The sequence below is a fragment of the Neofelis nebulosa genome, chromosome 1 (assembly GCF_028018385.1).
Source record: "Neofelis nebulosa isolate mNeoNeb1 chromosome 1, mNeoNeb1.pri, whole genome shotgun sequence".
Taxonomy (NCBI): Eukaryota; Metazoa; Chordata; class Mammalia; order Carnivora; family Felidae; genus Neofelis; species Neofelis nebulosa.
This window is the reverse complement of record NC_080782.1, coordinates 91,607,319-91,625,643: the sequence shown is the minus strand read 5'-3', so window position 1 is coordinate 91,625,643 and position 18,325 is coordinate 91,607,319.

The window sequence follows — 18,325 nt, the reverse complement described above, 5'->3', positions numbered from 1 at the left end:
AAAGTTTTATGATCTTAGCTCTTATATTTAGGTTACTGATCATTTTGAGTTAATTTTTCTATATGGTATGAGGTAAGGGATTCAATTTCATTCCTTTGTTTGTGAAAATACAGTTTTCCCTGCACCATCAGTTCATCTGTTGAAGACACTAAACTTTTCCTATCAATGGACTTGAAACCCTTGTTGAAAATTAACCAACCACAGATGATAGGCTTATTTCTGGACAGAGAGAGATGGGAGTCCAAGGGAGAGACAGAGGGAAATGGGGGTTAAAGATTAAGAAAGAGATTAAAATTGAGATTTACATTCACATTGTGAAAAATGAAGAAGAGCTAGAAAGAGTTTTAAAACAATTACCAAGATGCTGACTTTCTGTTGTGGATTAATTGAAATGGGATGAGGATGGTTTTATTACCAAAATCCTGGGGCTTATAAAAATATTGAGATCTTTATGTCCCTCTTGCTAAAATACTGATGTAGTGACTTGGTAGAAACTCAATACCATCTTGAAATAACACAGACACATTAAATGGTAATCGATATTAAAAAATTAATGGACAGAGGGGCGCCTGGGTGGCTCAGTTGGTTGAGCATCTGACTTCGGCTCAGGTCATGATCTCACGGTTTGTGAGTTCGAGCCCTGAATCAGGCTCTCTGCTGTTAGCACAGAGCCTGCTTTAGATCCTCTGTCCCCGTCCCTGTCCCTCTTCTGCGTGCATGCACGCTCTCTCTCTCTCTCTCAAAAATAGGTAAATAAATAAATAAGTGAATAAATAATTTTGCATATACAAAATTTTCAAATATTGTAAGCATAGGTGTGCAGAGGGATAGCTGTGATACCTGTATATTTGTTTATTCCACTATCAACTATCACCTATCAATTTACCTATTTATCTATCTAAACTATTTTATACGAATGTTATGATATCATACATACTCTGTATACCTACATTTTAGCAACTGACACTTCATGCATAAATATGCCTCATCTACCTCATTCTTTTACAAACATTTGGCATATTATTTAGCAAGTTCTATCTTTAAGGTAATTTAGGTTCATGACAGATATATTTAGAACTCTGTATCCCAAAGCAACAGAATATACTTTCTTCTCAAGTGCATATGGAACATTCTCCAAGATAGATCACAGTCTGGGTCACAAAACAGCCCTTCATAAGTATAAAAGAATTGAGATCATACCATGCACACTTTCAGACCACAATGCTATGAAACTTGAAATCAACCACAGGAAAAAGTCTCGAAAACCCCCAAAAGCATGGAGGTTAAAGAATACCCTACTAAAGAGTGAATGGGTCAACCAGGCAATTAGAGAAGAAAGTAAAAAAAATACATATATTGAAACAAATGAAGATGAAAATACAACAATCCAAATGCTTTGGGATGCAGTGAAGGCAGTGCTGAGAAGAAAATACATTGCAATCCAGGCCTATCTCAAGAAACAAGAAAAAGCCCAAATACAAAATCTAACAGCACACCTAAAGGAAACAGAAGCAGAACAGCAAAGACACCCCAAACCCAGCAGAAGAAAATAAATGATAAAGATCAGAACAGAAATAAACAATATAGAATCTAAAAAAAACTGTAGAGCAGATGAATGAAACCAAGAATTGGTTTTTTGAAAAATAAACAAAATTGATAAACCTCTAGCCAGGCTTCTCAAAAAGAAAAGGGAGAGGGGCGCTTGGGGGGCTCAGTCAGTTAAGCGTCCGACTTCGGCTCAGGTCATGATCTCGCAGTCCGTGAGTTCGAGCCCCGCTTCGGGCTCTGTGCTGACTGCTCAGAGCCTGGAGCCTGTTTCGGGTTCTGTGTCTCCCTCTCTCTCTGACCCTCCCCCGTTCATGCTCTGTCTCTCTCCCTCTCTCAAAAATAAATAAACGTTAAAAAAAATTTATAAAAGAAAAGGGAGATGACCCAAATAGATAAAATCATGAATGAAAATTGAATTGTTACAACCAATCCCTCAGAAATACAAGCAATTATCAGGGAATACTATGAAAAATTATATGCCAACAAACTGGACAACCTGGAAGAAATGGACAAATTCCTAAACACCCACACCCTTCCAAAACTCAAACAGGAAGAAATAGAAAACTTGAACAACCCAGAACCAGTGAAGAAATTGAATCAGTTATCAAAAATCTCCCAACAAATAAGAGCCCAGGACCAGATGGCTTCCATGGGGAATTCTATCAGACATTTAAAACAGAGATAATATTTATCCTTCTCAAGCTGCTCCAAAAAATAGAAAGGGAAGGAAAACTTCCAGACTCATTCTATGAAGCCAGTATTACTTTGATTCCTAAACCAGACAGAGACCCAGTAAAAAAAGAGAACTACAGGCCAATATCCCTGATGAATATGGATGCAAAAATTCTCAACAAGACACTAGCAAATCAAATTCAACAGTATATAAAAAGAATTACTCACCATGATCAAGTGGGATTCATTCCTGAGCTATAGAGCTGGTTCAACATTGATACATCACATTAATAAAAGAAAAGAACCATATGATACTGTCAATCGATGCAGAAAACGCATTTGACAAAATTCAGCATCCCTTCTTCATAAAAACCCTCAAGAAAGTCGGGATAAAAGAAACACACTTAAACATCATAAAAGCCATTTATGAGAAGTCCACAGCTAACATCATCCTCAATGGGGAAAAACTGAGAGCTTTCCCCTGAGATCAGGAACATGACAGGGATGTCCACTCTCACTGCTGTTTTTTAACATAGTGTTGGAAGTGCTAGCATCAGCAATCAGACAACAAAAGGAAATCAAAGGCATCAAAATTGGCAAAGAAGAAGTCAAGGTTTCACAAATAACATGATATTATACATGGAAAACCTGACAGACTCCACCAAAAGTCTGCTAGCACTGATACATGAATTCAGCAAAGTTTCAGGATACAAAATCAATGTACAGAAATCAGTTGCATTCTTATACACTAACAATGAAGCAACAGAAAGACAAATAAAGAAACTGATCCCATTCACAATTGCACCAAGAATCATAAAATACCTAGGAATACACCTAACCAAATATGTACAAGATCTGTATGCTGAAAACTATAGAAAGCTTATGAAAGAAATTGAAGAAGATACAAAGAAATGGAAAAATATTCCATGCTCTTGGATTAGAAGAATAAATATTGTCAAAATGTCAATACTACCCAAAGCTATCTACGCATTCAATGCAATCCCAATCAAAATTGCACCAGCATTCTTCTCAAAGCTAGAACAAGCAATCCTAAAATTTGTATGGAACCACAAAAGGCCCCGAATAGAGAAAGTAATTTTGAAGAAGAAGACCAAAGCGGGAGGCATCACAATCCTAGACTTTAGTCTCTACTACAAAGCTGTAATCATCAGGACAGCATGGTATTGGCACAAAAACAGACACATAGACCAGTGGAATAGATTAGAGACTCCAGAATTGGACCCACAAAATATGGCCAACTAATCGTTGACAAAGCAGGAAAGAATATCCAATGGAAAACAGTCTCTTTAACAAATGGTGCTGGGAAAACTGGACAGCAACATGCAGAAGGATGAAACTAGACCACTTTTTTACACCGTTCACAAAAGTAAACTCAAAAGGGATAAACAACCTGAATATGAGACAGAAAACCATCAAAACACTAGAGGAGAAAGCAGAGAAAAACATCTCTGACCCCAGCCGCAGCAATTTCTTACTTGACACATCCCCAAAGGCAAAAGAATTAAAAGCAAAAATGAACTATTGGGACCTCGTGAAGATAAAAACTTCTGCATTGCAAAGGAAACAATCAACAAAACTAAAGGCAACCAATGGAATGGGAAAAGATATTTGCAAATGACATATCGGACAAAGGGCTAGTATCCAAAATCTATAAAGAACTCACCAAACTCCACACCCGAAAAACAAATAATCCAGTGAAGAAATGGGCAGAAAACATGAATCGACACTTTTCTAAAGAAGACATCCAGATGGCCAACAGGCACACGAAAAGATGCTCAACTTCGCTCCTCATAAGGGAAATACAAATCAAAACCACACTGAGATACCACCTCAGGCTAGAGTGGCCAAAATGAACAAATCAGGAGACTATAGATGCTGGAGAGGATGTGGAGAAACGGGAACCCTCTTGTACTGTTGGTGGGAATGCAAACTGGTGCAGCCACTCTGGAAAACAGTGTGGAGGTTCCTCAAGAAATTGAAAATAGATCTACCCTATGACCCAGCAATGGCACTGCTAGTAATTTACCCAAGGATACAGGAGTACTGATGCATAGGGCACTTGTATCCTAATATTTATAACAGCACTTTCAACAATAACCAAAGTATGGAAAGAGCCTAATGTCCATCAAATGATGAATGGATGAAGAAATTGTGGTTTATATACACCACGGAATCCTACATGGCAATGAGAAAGAATGAAATACGGCCTTTTGTAGCAACATGGATGGAACTGGAGAGTGTTATGCTAAGTGAAATAAGTTATACAGAGAAAGATACCATATGTTTTCACTCTTATGTAGATCCTGAGAAAGTTGACAGAAGACCATGGGGGAGGGGGCGGGAAAAAAAAAAAGGTTAGAGAGGGAGGGAGCCAAAACATAAGAGACTCTTAAAAACTGAGAACAAACTGAGGCTTATTGGGGGGGTGGGAGGGAGTGGAGGTTGGGTGAGAGGTATTGAGGAGGGCACCTGTTGGGAGGAGCACTGGGTGTTGTATGGAAACCAATTTGACAATAAATTTCATATTAAAAAAAATAAAGAAAAAAAAAGAAAAGACTCATTGTATAATCTCAATCTTTTTGCATTTGTTGAGGCCTGACATGACCTAGTATGTGATCTCTTCTGGAGAGTATTGCATGTGCATTTGAAAAGAATTTGTATTCTGCTACTTTAGGATGAAGTATTCTGAATATATCAGTTAAGTCCATTAGTCCATTGTGTCATTTAAACCTATTGTTTGCTTGTTGATTTTCTGTTTAGATGATCTTTCCATTGATGTGTTAAAATGCCCTAAGATTGTATTATTACCAATGAGTTCCTTTATGTTTGTTACTCATTTTTTAATATATTTGGGTAACCCCAAGTTGGGGGCACAAATATTTACAATTGTTAGCTCTAGTTGGATGGTCCCCTTTATTATGATATCATGCCCTTCTTCATCTCTTGTTACAGTATGCTTTAAAATCTAGTTTTTCTGATATAAGTATTGCTGCTCTGAATTTCTTTAAATGTCCATTGCCTGATAAATTTTTCTCCATACCCTCACTTTCAATCTGGAGGTGTCTTTAGGTCTTAAATGAGTCTTTAGGTAATATATTGATGGGTCTTATTATTTTTTTATTATTCTAACATCCTATGTCTTTTGATTAGAGTTAGTCCATTTACATTCAGAATAATTATTGATAGATATGTATTTAGTGCCATTTTATTACTTGTTTTGTCATTGTTTCTGGAAATTTTCTCTGTTCCATTCTAGTCTTTGTCACTTTTAGTCTTACCCTTCCAAAGAGTCCTCTTAAATATTTCTTGTAGAACTGGTTTAGTGGTCACAGACTCTGTTAGTTTTTGTTTATCTTGGAAACTCTTTATCTATCCTTCTGTTATGAGTAATAGCCTTGCTGGATAGAGTATTCTGAGTGGTTAAGTTACACTAAGCACTAGGGGGAAAAGTATCATTGTGAAACTAACTCTTCTGGAAATATGTAGAGGAATTTTACTTATGTGAAAAACACATGTAGAACTTAGACCAGTCCTCTAATAACCTTAGGATAATTTTCAAAAGGCACTTAAATATCACTGGTATTTCAGAGAAAAAATGTGATGTTCCCATTTGTGGGATAATAATATTTGTAAGGTAGAATATTGGTAATGTTCTTTGGTAGTTGCTTTGGCATTATCTAGGTTTTTTTCCATATAATGACCAATTTTCATTACAAAAAACTCAGGAAAATAAATGTAACTAAATTGTTTAATAAGCAGAATGTGACACATATTATTATTTTGTCAACATTATATCTCCCCTCCATATCCTTGATTGAAGTCCTAGGAATAACCCTTAGTTTATGTCAGTTTCAATTCTTAATGAACAACTTCAGTTTCAAGCAATAAAATAATTTGGTCCTGTCTACGTTAAAACAGTGATTTATTATCAAATTAAAACTCTTTTTCTCTTGAGCTCAGACCTAATCTGTTAGAGATCTTTATAGGTAGGGAGGAGATTAGAGCATGGTTAACTCCTTGCCTATCCTTTGCTATTGTTTGACATCTCTGCTTCACTCTTTTCTGTTCTTCCAGAGAGTCCCACAGAATCTAAAATGATTCCAATTTTTTAAACAGCACTAATTTATTTGAATGAGTGAATTTCTTATCCCCTACTTAAATTCCAGTTTCTACAAAGTTTGATCATTTTATTTTATTAACTTTACTCCTCTTTTCCCAGTAGCACTTCACTTCTAGACTACAAATACCAGTTTTCGTTTAAATGCAAAACATCACACACTAAGTTCTTACATATAACTGCATTTAGGAAAATTTTTCATTGCAATGAATAAAGGCTAATGAGTCCATTACCCAAACCTACTTAGCCTTTTTTCATGGAAAGAAATCCACAACCAGTTCTCAGAATACACGGATTGTATCTCTGCATGAAAAGCAGGCAAGTTCTAAATAGAATGGACGCCTATTCCAATCCCTGTGAAATTTCTCTTGTGCAAGGAAGATGGAGAAGTTTCAAACATATCTTCTCTACAATAATGGGAACACTTTAATTGCTATAGGTATAGAGATAGCATGGTGTTGTGGTTAAGAGAACAGACTCAAGAGCTAGAGGTCTCTACCTCTCACCAGCCTGTGTGACTCAGAAATATTACTTCACCTCCCTCTGTTCAATTTCCCTAAATGAAATGGCGATAATAGTAATATGCATCTTATAATGTTGCTAAGAGATTTAAATGATTTATTTGTGAAGTGCTTCAACTATTGTCTGGCTTAGAGTAACATTATATACAAATTTATTAAATACATGAATAGGGACATTTGGATGATGTCAAGTCACATAGCTTAAATAAAATTGAAAATTGCTATGTCAGGCAATAGGGTATCAGGAATATATTAATATAAAATGTGGGGGTCACAAAAGTCTCTCTTCATCTCAGGGCTACATTCCCTATGTAGTTTCTGATTCAGCAGTATACTTAGGGAAAGAGAAACAAACAAGAACATATTTTCTGGTACTTATGAATATTTCTCTGTGTACTTTTATAACTATTTTGAAAATGTCTTTTCCTATTTCTCTTACTGACAAATGCTAGTGTGGGAAGGCTTAATAACTGACAGAATATAACAAAGCAAAGAAGTAGTTATAGGAAAAACACATAAAAAACAATTGAAACTGAATATTAGACATTTAACACAAGTGATTTTGCCACTTAGTGGAAAAAAAAATCTTTCTGGACTGGCTGTAGAGGCCCCCCTTTTTTCTAATAGTTTCTTCATTTCTCCTCAAAAATGGTGCCCATGGAACAAGAAATGCCTTTTAATGTATCATATATCGATTTTTGCATAAATAAGACAATTAACAGATTTTCTTATTCAAAAGAATCTATCACCACACATCATCCCAAATTTCATAAGTAAAGCAACCTGTTTTTAAATAGTAATTAATGGCTCTATTATATTTACTAGAACTATTAACTATATCTAATAAACATAGCTATATTATTTACATTCAAATGTACTAGATCAGAAAGTCTGATTTTAACTGTTCTGCTACTATCATAACCTCAACACATCTATTACTGAACTTTTATTTTCTGCCTTAAAAATCTCTCTCTTATTTGTGTCATTTATTTAATGTAGTCATTATTCTACCAGTGACATACCTATGACCTAAATTCATGTTGGGTCCTCCTCTCTTAGTCTTACACAAATCTGTCACGATGTCATGCCCATACTTTAGTGGGTATATATCTTCCAGTAACTAGTTCTTGTTCCCATTGACATTATGCCAATCTTGGCTCTCATAATGGAAGCACAGGGATGACTGAGATAGCCACACAAGTTTTCTCTCTTCATCTTCTTAACATTTCTTAGATCAATCTTCTATCATTTTTTCATATTGATGTGAAGAATTTCACAAATACAAGGTTTAGTGGCTGCTGAGTAAAAAGTTGCCAGCTGTCTTTCTGTTAGTTTCTTAGATGGCACTTTGAGAATAGTCAGCCTGGTCTTTTCATCTCAGGTACTCACTGCACAGATATTCAATGCCAGGCCTTAGGCCACCTCCTTCTCCCTTCCAGGGGTTACCTTGTTTTTCTGCCCAGAAATTCCTTCTCTACCCTACAAATCATGAAATGGCCATTTCAGATAGTAGTAAATCCTTTCTTCTTTCAACTCAATGATATCAGTTTAGTACAAAGTATGACAGATACTGTCTTATGAAACATAAAATTCTTGTTACACTACTAGTGTATTTCATCCAATGAGCTCATATTGACTTGGTGAGTGTACTTTATTGCCTTGCTGAAATGCACGATTATTTTTCTGCAGATTTGAGAAAGTAAAAATGGCAAATGAAGACTGTAGTATGTTTTTGTCAACAATCTATTTGCATTATTTTACTTTGTTAGAATTCAGAATATATCTTAAAGTGGTGTGATGTTGCAGGGATAAAAATGAGTTCAAAAGTAAATCCGGGTGGTTTGTGAGTTGGAGCCCTACGTCAGGCTCTGTGCTCACAGCTCAGAGCCTGGAGCCTGCTTCGGACTTGTGTCTCCCTCTCTTTGTTCCTCTCCTGCTCATGCTCCTGCTCATGCTCGTGCTCTGTCTCTCTCTCAAAAATAAATAAACATTAAAAAATTTTTAAAAACTGTAAAATCATTTCACATATCTTTAGGAAAGACAGTTTGATCACAATCCACTTTTGTTTTTAAAAGATGACTTAGAAAATAGAATGATTAAGTTTTTAGAAAGAAGATTTACAGAAAAAGAAGATATACATACTTCCCAGTAATGAGAACCATGATTTCTTATCATATTTATGTATTTATAGATAAATTAGTTTTCCTGATTTTCTTCTACCATCAATGTAAATTTTCATTCTTTGTTTTTATGCTTCATAAAATACAGTTTCCATTTACAAAGAGTGATTGGTTTGTTCAATACATTGCATGGAAGAAAACAAAAACAAAAACAAAAACATATGACAATTTATTTTTGTCCTTGATTTTTGTCATTATTTTTAATGATGTTATAAATTTCTCCATATTTTAATTTAGTTATTTAACTGTGGTTCACTGATTTAAACTATAAACAAAACGACAAATGATAAAGTAAGGGAATTAGATCAAGTCATTTAAACATAAATCATTCTAAATGGTTTCATGTATCTCCCACATAAACTACAGAGTAAATGCAATAGTTTAGAAGTCTCCACAGGAGGGGGAAGAAAAAATAAATAAATTAGAAAACAACAGCAGGATTTCAAATGAGAGTAGAATAGGGAAAAAAATAGGTGGTTATTTCTGTTTTAATGTCTACATAGTTCCAGAGAATTTTCACCTTAAGCAGAGATAGCCATAAATGTCACCTGGTAGAAAATAATTTTCCTAAGTGAATGGCAGATTAAAAATGTGCTTTTTTCCCGTTTATACATTAGCTTAAATTATAGGCTTACTATCATTATAATTGAGGCCCATCAGATAAAAACATCTGGAAAGATTTTATTTTCAGTTCATAGATTTTAATCTAATGGAATCTAATGTAAATACAACTATATAGTATGTTAGAAACTGATTTTTAAAATATTACATATTCTTTGGATTTTTGATAGAGTTGAGGATGAGGTGTAACTATTGTATTTTATTTAGAAAAATAATCTCTATTAGTATTTTGTGGAGTTAATGTAAAGACTAAATGTCGGTTGGACTATTTGAGAGTTCTTTTGGACATTCTACATAGAATTACTTTCAGAATTGTTAATTTCCCTTATTAGTAATAAGGCAAAAAGTTTATACCAGTAGGTAAAACTTGACATGGTGTAGCAAATATATACTAATGTACACTTTATTGCCATCTACTTTACATGAAGAAAATTATAGAAACTAATCACTAAAAATATACTTACATAATCCTATACCACTTGCTCTAAAAACACAGTAAAAATTTGGGACCATAAAAGAGAATAAGTCATAGGGAACTGCACAAAGATCTCAGCTATTATATTGGTAAATATTAACATCAAAATGTATTTAAATATGTAACTTGGTCACAATCATATTAATAATAAAATTTACTGTTCATGTTGAACACCTTTAATATTGTAAACATCAACATAATATTTAATCATAGATGGCAGAGAAAAGATTGAATTGAGGTTTAGAATATCTGAGATTTCAATTTCATTCCTACTATTCTATAACCAAATATTAATGGTAATAACTACCCCACCTTCCTTGGGGGTTACGGTTTGTTTGTTTGTCTTATACAAATTTACCTGAAAATAAGCCAAAATTATTAAATATTGAGAATTAAAAATGTCATACACTATACTAAGTTCTATAGACCTTAAGGTTAATATATCAAACATGATCTCAGGCCTTCATTGAGTTTATATAGTCTTGTATAAAGATGTAAATACACCAGGTGCTATAACATTATAATATAGAGTCTCTGAATCTACATTAGAGGATGGGAAAAAAAAATACTGTAAGTCCTTTCTGAAGAAGTGACTCCAATGCTCACACTTGAAATAGGGATATTAGTTAGCTAAGTGAAGGCAAAAGATGAAGAATACTTCAGTAAAAAGAAATAGTGAGAGATAGTAAACAGCAATAACCACAATAAAATAAAAACAAAAATGAAAATAAAACAATTTCTAGTAGACATGTCCAGCGGATATTTTAATGTTACCATATCAGAGAAGAAATGTGGGATAGACATGGCAATGTAGAGTTTTGGACATATAAATTGTGACTGAAGCCATCAAAATGGTAGAGATCTTTCAAGGAAAACATGACAAGGCATAAGCCCTGAGATATCTGACCTTAAAGCATCCTATAGAGAAGATAGGACATTTATAGAAAACAGGGATGTCTACAGGACTTAGAGGAAATCTAAAAAAATGTGATCCTACTGAGGCCAAATAAAGAGATGTCATCTACAACATTAAATATTTATGAAAGTTCACGATCAATATGAAGATTAAAAAATGTCTTTAGTCATTAACTCATCATATGCATATGTTTCCCAAACGCATATAAAATACAAGACAATAATGTGTAAACCTGATAAAAATTTTAATCTTTTCTATATTAACATTTTCTATATCTTTCATGTGATAAATTTGAAATTACTATTTTCAAGATTGTTTCAATATGATCCTGAATTTCTTTTCCCTGTGGATCAGAGATATTTTAAAGTACCCTACTTTGGTATATCTACTAAAATAAACCCTATGAAAATGATTAGTGTTTTCAAGCAGTTACCAAGGAATTGCTTATTTTAAACAGGTTCTAGGCAAATAAGTGAATATTAAAAAATGGAATCAACATAGTTGAATATTAATAAGTATTTATTAAATAAGAACAAAAACCAATATTCAATCTTTTCAGAAGAAAAATAAACACTTAGATTTTTAAAAAATTTTTTTAACGTTTATTTATTTTTGAGACAGAGAGAGAGACAGAGCATGAATGGGGGAGGGGCAGAGAGAGAGGGAGACACAGAATCGGAAGCAGGCTCCAGGCTCTGAGCCATCAGCCCAGAGCCCGATGCGGGGCTTGAACTCATGGACCGCGAGATCGTGACCTGAGCTGAAGTAGGACGCTTAACCGACTGAGCCACCCAGGCGCCCCAACACTTAGATATTTAAAAAGATACAATGTAAGTGAAATTTAAGGGAGTTAAGAAAAAGAAAATAAAAGATTTTAGGATTGCATTCATGCAATGTAAAGGTGTCTAGCAAATCTTGCTGGGTTTTGCGTTCTTCTGCCTGGGGAGAAATTAAAACTGTGTTGTGTCATGGGGACGGAGGTGAATGAGTCTCTTGGTACCCTCGGATATTTTTTCCTTAGATAGGCACAATGAACACAATAAAGAATGCTATCCAATTTTTTTAAAAAAAATAAACATTCACGTTTCAGTGGCAACTAGTAACATACTGGTGAAATTTTCAAGAGTTATAATAGTAATAGAAGTATAGATGTCTAATTCTTATTAATCCAAATGTGTTACTCAAATTACCAATACATAGGCACAGAAAATAAAGTATCAATCCTTAATATTATTACTAGAAATTGCTGAGAATATATGGATTTTAAAGGGGACTGTGTTATTAATCAAGGAGTTTAGATTTTGCAATCAAATTCCAATTAGGAATGTTTTAATACATTTTTGTTAAGATGGCTGGAATGGAATAAAATTTACTGTAAAACAGATAATTTCAAACCATAATAAGTTTTTGTTACTAAAACACCAATGAGATCTTGAAGGTAGGTCTTTATTATAATGTAATCTGACACTGACTGCAATCCTAACGGACAGTCTTTTTTGTGAATGACTAAAAACATGTGTAAAATCAACCAAATATATTAACTCCAAAGTGAAATGAATCCATTAGCTTTCTAACTGAAGTTTATTTCATATTAAAGAAGTTTCCTTCTTTTTAAAAATGATTTTTTTAATGTTTATTTATTTTTGAGAGAGAGAGAGAGACAGAATGTGAGAAGGGGAAGGTCAGAGAGACAGGGAGACACAGAATTCTAAGCAGTCTCCAGGCTCTTAGCTGTCAGCACAGAGCCCGACATGGGGCTCGAACTCAAGAACCATGAGATCATGACCTGAGTGGAAGTCTGACACTTACCCGACTGAGCCACTCAGGCGCCCCAAGAAGTTTTCTTCTTGTGAGTAGAATATATATTGAATTAAAGTTGAGCACTGTCTTCACATATTCCCTCAGCTGATACAATGTGCTATGATGAGATACCAGAAAGTAGAAAAAAATTACCAAATCTTCTGGATATTTATAATATTTTGTCAAAACCCTGAAAAAAATGTTCACCAGATACCCAAAGTGTTGCCATTTTAAAGCAAGAATCACTGCATTTGCTTCTTTATGGGTTGACCAGTGAAGAATGAATATATCTCATTGTAATTTATAAATTTTCCAGATGAGCTTTGAATAACATAATGAGTACAGAATTTTCTGGATGTCTCATTTCTACTAACCTAGATATTGCACTTTTATATTCTACATTTATAAATAAATGTTTTAGACATTAGAAGGCTCTTGAACTGATATAGACAGCTGACCTGAGAAACATCTTGTTAGTTTAATTGTATTTAGTTTGAAATCTATGCTATTTTAGTTGATTCAAAACACACATGTGAACAAGATATTTTTCTATATGATTAAAAAAAAAACTGTGCTTGGAAACAAGAGGACCCATTAACGAGCTGTCTGGTTTCATAGAGTTGCTAGTATTGTCATGGTGGCCCAAGAGTCCAAATTATTAGACACCTGAGTCTCATTACAAAACACACCTGAATAAAATATTGGCAATGGAATTCATGACAAAAAGGTCAGTTAAGGTACCACCATCCTGCTTGAGGACCACTAAGCCAATTAGGAAAGAAAACTTTACTATTATTAATATAATAACAATTTAAGTGTTCTTTCAGGTAAGGCCCAGGTTCAATTGGAGACCAGAAAATTTGGTATTTGGTTATGACATTCTCTCTTGATTTATGTTTGAATGATCTCTCAAATAACCTGTGAATTTCTACAAACTTAAAAAGTAACAAAAGAAAACATTTTTCAATTGATTAGAAATAATTTTGTAAATATTAAGTCCATGGAATTTTAAAACTCAGTTATCATTGAGAGAATAACAAAATTTCACAGTTGAATAAACAGATAAAATCATAAACCTAGATACAATTTTCTGATTCTCAAACTAATGTTCTTTGAATGTAGAATACTGCTGCCTAAATCAGTGATATTCAGGAATTCAAAAAAGGATTCTTGGTGGCAAAATGTTTTCAGTATGTTATTCTCATTTCACTTTTCTCTTTTTTACTTTCACTTTGTTATTATTTAAGTCACATTGATATTTAATTAAACATAGCTAATTTGAACTATTTTTTTCTTTATTTGGGTTTCATTAATACCTGCTAGTGTCCATTACAATTTGCAAGCATATATTTAAAGCTTTGGAATAGAACTTTGAATTGAATCTAAACTAGCCACCAATTTGTTCAAATACAAATATGTGAAATGCCTTAAATGTTCTGTATTTTATTTTGCCATGTAAAGTGGGATAAATGGATTACATAATCTCTAAGATTTATGATCTAAATTTCTGATCATATCAAATAAGCCAAAGTTGTGCATAAGAAGTAACAAAAAGAAGACGTTTTGTATTCACATAAAAAAAAAATCATTAGAGAAACAAAGGGGTTAATTCTTCTTATAAATGTGTGACATTTCTAAAAAAAATCATCCTCATATATAATTCCAAAACTCTTGATAATAGATTCTTACTGATGTTCCAATTATATCCATTACCACATGGATCACTTTTGTTGGAAACATCAGTATGAACCTGTGTTTGGCTTAATTTATATACAGATGGTTTCACATAGGAATATTTGATATGTGTATATAGTTCCTAATATTTTCCAATAAAAGTATCCAAACTTGCTTGAAGAAATAGCTGATTATTTAAATTTTTTTCAACATTTATTTATTTTTGAGAGACAGAGACACAGAGCACGAGTGGGGGAGGGGCAGAGAGAAAGGGAGACACAGAATCCTAAGCAAGCTCCAGGCTCTGAGCTGTCAGCACAGAGCCCTACAGAGTCCACCTGGGGCTTGAACTCACTAACTGGGAGATCATGACCTGAGCTGAAGTCAGATGATTAACCAAAGGAACCACCCAGGCACCTCCAGAAATGGCTGATTCTTAAACTGGGGCAGGAAATATACAAGGTGATCTTAGAGCATATTTGCTTTTCCACTGTTTGTTTATTTTTAAAACACACACACACAGAGAGAGAGAGAGAGAGGGCATGACAGCACGGGAGGAACAGTGAGAGAGGGAGACAGAGGATCCCAAGGGGACTCTGTACTGACAGCAGAGAGCCTGTGTGTTGACGTGGGCTCGACTGAGTCACCTGAGAAATGAGCTGTACATAGCGACTTCCTTCCAATGAGTACAGTGTGAAGGAGGGAAGAGCATAACTTTGCAGTGGAGAAACTTGTTAAGCACTACCTCAGCCTCGTAATCAAGGTCAACATCGATAGTGAGGCCATGTCACTAGTGTGTACCCTTTGCATGATGGAATGAAAATGGTACTTTCCTTTGTGGTCTTTCCCCTCCAAAACCCTTAACTCCAGTCTAATCATTACAAAGACATCTGATAAATTCCATTTGAGGGGTATTCTACAAGGTACCTGCACAATATTCTTCAAAACTGTCAAGGTTATCAAAGACAACAATCTAAGAATATTTCGTAGCCAAGATGAAACTGACAAGACACGATCATTAAATGTAATGTGATCTGTCATATAAGGTCCTAGGCCAGAGAAAGGAGGTTAGGTAAAAGCTTCAGAAATATGAATTAAGTGTGGAGTCTAGTCAATAACAATGTATCAATATTGGTTCATTAATTGTAACAATTGTACCATACTAACATAAGATGTTAATAATGGAACTAATAATAATGGGATATGATGCTAACACTCTATCCCATTATTTTTCTGTAAATCTAAAATTGTTCTAAATTTTAAAAAGAATATCTACACACTCTCTCTCTCTCTCACTCTCTCTCTCTGATGTATTAAACTGTAATATGAGCTCATTGTGGAACCTAGGGATCATCTCACTCTCCTGTGACTACAAAGCTTGTCTCCCACAGCCTTTTCTTTATCACTCTACATTTGAGCGCAACATCCAAGTAAAGCATCCATTTGAGTGGCATGCATGTCTCCTATCATGGGCTGAGTATATGTAACTAATAAGCTGCTGGAAATAGTATCTTTCCAGGATAAAGTGTTGTGTATTTGCTCATCCCCCATAATCCTAGAGTAGGAATGACTCCCTCCCTTGTCAAAAGGGTGAAGAAGAGGTAAGCAAAACACCAAATGAAGGTATCAAAAACGTTAGAACCTAAATGATGCCACTACATTATCTTATTACTGTTTCTAATTTCTCAAGTTCCCAAGTTATGCTTCTCCACTATTTCCACCTTTTTCTGACTATCATTTTGTTTTTTAATTCTTGACTCTACTTCTCAGATATCATTGTTGTCTCCCCACTTAGAAAATTTGGAATCCTAATACTTTATGGAAGCTGGGTAATGGCCCTACCACCACATGTAATCACCCTAAGCTATTCTCTATTATATCTTCTCCTCAAGGACATTCTTTCAATTAGTCTTTTGAAGCCTTGGGGTTTATGGCTTACGTCCATTTAGTAAGAACATTTTAGTCTTTCACAACTGCTATTCTTATGAATTACACAGTGAAATCAAACATTTTTTTTTGAAGAAATTATATCTGGGGCACGTGAGTGGCTCAGTTGGTTAAGAGACTGACTCTTGATTTTGGCTCAGGTCATGATCTCACTGTGAGACTGTGCCCCATGCCAGGCTCTGCACTGACAGTTTGGAGCCTGCTTGGGATTCTCTGTTTCTCTGTCTCTCTCTCAAAATAAACAAACATTTCAAAATATAAAATAAATTCTATCAGTTGTTAGTTCATGCTAATTGTCAGGTTTAGTCAAGAATTAGCTTTTTGCAATCTATTCACAAACATTAACTAAAGATTTCTAATAACTTTTGTTGCTCATGTTTTAAATTCATTTATATATGAACAAAAGAACTCAAATACTTCATAAAATATCTCAAAAATAGGTACACTCTATAAAAAAGTAGCAAAGTTTGATGACTTTGGAGTAAAACCTACAATTGTATGTGCCTCTATTGAATTCTATTGATATAAAGCTATTACTTTTGTATAATCAACCTTGTTAGGCACATAATATGTATTAATGACCATACATTTATTGATCTTGAATGACACCATATCTGTACACTCTGCGTTAATAACTAGAGTTAACTGTTTCTATGAAATAATGGAATTAAACGGTACAGACAACAATATGACAAAACAGGAAAACATGTAGAGGTTAATAAGCCATAGAAGAAAAAAACAAAACAAAACACTGCCACCACTGTAAGGAGCACAAATGCAATGTCATGGTTATCTGTGCAGATTTATATGATTTGACTGTGAAACCAGTTAGGATTGGTGGTTTTGTTTCATTTCTGTAAAGGTAGTTTTTTGATAACTTTATCTGCTTGACCTTTGCCTGGAGGGATAAGTTCTGGTGAATTGTATTTTCTAGAAAATCTATACTATCCAGAATTTCAAATATATCTTCAAATAGTGGTTTAACAAGAAATGGTGTTGACAAAGATGTATTTAGGAAAGGAAAAGACTGGTTATGGAAGTGTGTACCTGAGAGTCTCCAGTTATAAAGACATGTTGTCTGTGAGACTGAAGGGAATGGGGAGGTAAGGACTGTAAAGCTTTGAAATGACTACTGACTTAAATAGAGAAATAAAATAGGTTTGCTAAATAATAGTGGATTTTTAGAGGATTAGAATGTTCTCTTTGAAATGCCTTTCACTTTTCCCTAAAACTATCCAAATTCTACCCTTATTTTTCAGATCCATTTTCAGTCATTCTTCCATCATAAAATAAGGTCTTATTTCCTCTTTTTCTCAATTACCAGTTTTTATCAAACAAATTCAAATAATTCTATAAATGAGGGATTTTTAAGGACCCACATTTTCTACAACATATCAGAATTTGCAGTAGATTCAATATTATATAATAAACTTCATTTACATTTTGACCCCACCAAGGATGGCAGTTCATTGCTTTTTACATCCATTTCACTTTCCCTAATAACACTTCTCTCCTCACCAAGGTTTGACTCTTTTTTTTTTTCATTGCAAACATGCTTTTGCAATCATCCTCAACAACTCTATCTTTCTCTCTATCATGCTCAACTGGAAAAATTCTAACTCATCCTAAATTCAGTTCTCCACAGATAAATATGGCTAAAATATATGTACTTGTATATGCATATACACATATTGCATATGTGTATGCAATATGTGTATACACATATGCAATGGTATTTTATACACAGTCTGTGATGATACTTTCCCTTATAGCTCTATGTAGAAATAAAAAAGAAAGGTATCCAGGAAAGAAAGAGCTTTACATTTCAACTAT